Source organism: Eucalyptus grandis, chromosome 5 (assembly GCF_016545825.1).
Source record: "Eucalyptus grandis isolate ANBG69807.140 chromosome 5, ASM1654582v1, whole genome shotgun sequence".
NCBI classification, from domain to species: domain Eukaryota; kingdom Viridiplantae; phylum Streptophyta; class Magnoliopsida; order Myrtales; family Myrtaceae; genus Eucalyptus; species Eucalyptus grandis.
Genome location: NC_052616.1, coordinates 41640566 through 41644617, shown reverse-complemented (window position 1 = coordinate 41644617; position 4052 = coordinate 41640566).

The following is a 4052-nucleotide window of genomic DNA, read 5'->3' as shown; positions in this document are numbered from 1 at the left end:
TATATATACCTGTCCGAATGGATGGGTGGGCAGTTTCACACTTGGGATTAGGAACTAAACTAGTATTCACCGGTTTTGAACAAGTTTGATTCGGTTCCAAGCAATTTGGCCAGTTCTCGTTTTCTTTGCACATCCCTATAGGATCTAGTAAAAAAAAATGAAACATAACAAAGAAGATTGCAAATTTATGTTAGTATAGGACTTATGATCACATTATTTCTTTTTAATTTATTATTATTTTTTATAATTTACAATTTTTGTTTGTTTTTCGTATTGACCCCTTAAAACATCCTATCTTTATTAAAAAAATCAATAGTTAACTAGAGCCACTATTAAAAAAAAAAAAAACTAGAGTCACTAACTTTTCTCCAAATAAACTACTAATTAACTTTTTATTATCAATTTTAATTTTTTTAATTACCAATTTTTCTTATCTTTTACAAATTCTTATTCATGCTGTTTACCTATGTCTTAAATTTACTAACTCTGATAATAGTTACTAACTTTATTTTAATGACTTATCAAATTTTTCCGATTAAGTTGCAGATTAGTTGTGAATTACCAATTTTAATTTAAGTCAATTACTTACTTTTGAATATAATAATATTTTATTGGGTTACCAACTTTTTTTGGGGTCAAATTAACTTATTTAGATTTAGGTTACCATGTGCATGAATTATTAACCTACTTTCTAGACGAACTTACAAAAGTATATGTGTGCACCAAGTTTATTAGTTTTTATTTGCACGACTTGCAAGCTTTCCGGTTAATAGGTACCAATAAATTTTGGTTAGCAACGCTGATGCGAGACACTAACAATTTCAACTGATTCATGCAAATATAAAGTTTCCAAGTTTTATAGTAGCTTGCCTTTGTTTTAAAGTTAGCTACTCTTATCTAAATTCAATGGTCACAATTTAAGAGACTTCGCATATTTCACATGGTTCTGTGTAAGTAAGGAAATAGGCAGTAATTAGCAACTGCTACGTCGATTGCTGATATCTTATATTTACTATCTCGATCTGTCTTGCATCCATCCACTCAAACTCCGAACTTGCATTAGCTCAGTGTTACTACAGCATATTCCCGCTTGACCATTGAAGAATTTGCTTTCAAATAAATATGTATATTATGAAAAGTTTTCAAGTTTATCCTGAAGTTATATTAACTTTAGAGTTGATGACAAAAAATTGGTAATCTAATGGGAGAAAATTAACTAAATCGTATAAATAAAGGTGTGTGAATTTATATAGAATCAATATATGTATGACCTGTATAAGAAACAAAAAGAATTAGTAAATGACAAAATGTTAGTACTTTTTAAAAATAAAATAAAAAATTGGTAGAAAACTCAAATGAGAGCTGATAACTTAAAATAGTTGGTAACAATCAAAAGAAAAAAGTTCTACACCACTCAAATAATGATCAACAATTTCATATTGTAGTTGACAAACTGTAGTTGTGGATAAGATATACAAATAAAGTTGATAAAAGATAAGAATAATTTGCAAATTAAAATGATAAACTTTGGTAAGTAACTCAATTGAGAGTGAGTAACACAACGATAATTAGTAGCTTAATCGGAGAAAAGCATGTAATTCGTTCAAAGAAATGCTGGAAATTTCATATAATTATTGTTAAATATAAACTGTCGGTAAGCAATGTACATAAATGTTGGTAAAAGACAAAAGAAGTTTTTCTTTTTTTCATTATTAGAGATAGAAAAACTTGATAATCAAATTAACATGAATAACTAACTCAAATCAAAGTTGGCAACACAAACTAATTACTAATTTAATAAAAAAAGTTGACAATTACTCTAATTAAGGTTTCTAATTTTTTTAAAAGGATTGTGAATTTAGTGGTTGGTAAGTAAAGCAACTAAAAGTTAGTAAACAACAAAAGAAAAAGGTCAATAAATTTAAAAAATTAAATATTTGTAAGTAATTCAAATGAAAGTCAATAATTACTAATCAATCGGTAAATTAATTGGAAAGGATTTGATGTGTCATACAAATAAAGGTTATTATTTTCATATGGTCTTTGGTAAGTCCATTAGTTTGCAGACGATTCAATGCAGTGACTCTTGCGCGGGGACTGGGAAAGGGCTTGTGAAGGACCTGATTGACCGACGACAAGCATTCTAAATCATTGGATGCTGCCGAAGAGAGCGATGAAAAGGCATTGGTAAGAAAAGCAGATAAAAGTGGTAAATGATGAGTGAAGATTTCATTGTCCCAGCTTCGAAAGGATTTTCTCTCTAAAAGGAAGAGAAGCCATTCGGGGTGACCTAATCCAGTTCCAAGAATATACCTTTAAGATTTTAGCGTGTAAAGTGTGCGATTATTTTAGATGAAAATAAGATAATTCATCAGACGAGCTTGTAGATGGAATGTCAGGCTCCATAACTACATAAAACAGTCCAGAAAGAAGACGGTGAAAAGAAAGAACTTGAAAATTTCTTGCACTCTCCATATAAGGTAGTAGTCCAAGACTCTTTGGCCTAAATGCTCTAACTTGACTTGGACAATGTATGGAGTGTCCAACTCCAGGGCCATGACTAGGACTCGTTGGCCTAAATGCTTCAACCTGATTCGGAGGATGTATGGAGGGTCCAACTCTAGGACCTTGACTAGGATTCGTTGGCCTAAATGCTTCAGCTTGACCCTGACTCGGAAGAGGTAAGAAGCGTCCAAATCCAGGACAACTACCTGAACTCTAAGCAGGCGTTGGAGATGCCTCACTGCATGGTCCTCTTCGGCCATCATCATCTCATATTTTCGGCTGATCGACATTGAGTGGAAATTTGTTCTTCTCCAGCTTCCATTTCCTTCCTTCAGTCAATCCGAGCGCAAGAGGGAAAATCAAAGCAAGTATATGACTTAGAACAGTTGCCTTATTCGGATCCTTTGAAAATCAAAAGCATGCAGCTCACCTCGACTAATTATATACATGGCACTTTGTTGGTCACAAAGTTGGGAGATCTAGAAATGGTACTAATGGCATTGCTATGCATGGAAGGTTAGATTCCAGTTGCATTCGCTTGAAGACAAATCCTTTTTTCCTTCACGAAACTTCCCGTTGTACAAAGTCCAGCATGTATTAAAAAAAATTGCACCTTCTTGTTATCAAAAGTAGCCCAAATTTCCCTTACCAAAAAAAAAAAGTAGCCCAAATTTCAAAACATATTAAGCAAACCCATAAACTTTGGCGGTGCTATTTTCACACTCCTTTTGACTAAAATGCACCTTTTTGAGGTGACGGGCTAATATACCCTTGTAACAGCAGACTTGGTCATACATTTATTGATAGACTTTTTTCCTGTCATTCCTAATTTATGAGTAACCGTTTTCGTATCTCAAACTATTTTATAATATTGCCTTCTTTCGTTTTTTTCCCCGTACAGGAAGAAGTAGACTGGTACTCCAAAATGGAAAAAATTCATCATAATATGGAAATGGTTAATTTGTTAGAAGCGTGGGGAGATGTTAAAATGTCTATCTTTATATCATATTTGAATATCAACAAAAAAAAAGCAAAAGAAAAAAAATAAAAGAGAACTTTTTGCTGTTCTACTTCTAACATTATAAATAATATAATTATATTAATTGAAGATTCAATCTCATAGCAAGTGGATCAAAACCTTAAATTTTCTCTAAAATAACGTGACGTGAGTTTGACAATAAAGAATGTGTAATTAGAATTTCAACTCCCTTTGCAATTCAGATAGAACGTCTAAAGCTTAAAGTAAAACACAAAGTAAGTCATCTTTCTTGATAGAAACCTACTAATTTATCTGGCCAACGCTTACAAGGTCAAGGTCAATTAGATAACTAGATTGAAATTGAAATTTAATTTTCTTTTCTAAGATATAGTTTCGCTCAAACTATTTAAAAAATAATAGGCAATCAATTGTTTATTCATATGTGCCATCATGAAAATAAAATCTTATTATGGAGTTTTTATGATTCGAAGATGAAACCATAAATTTAAATTGATAACCTTCTATAGGCCAACTGATAAGAGGATACTAGAGAAAATAGTATCTTGCT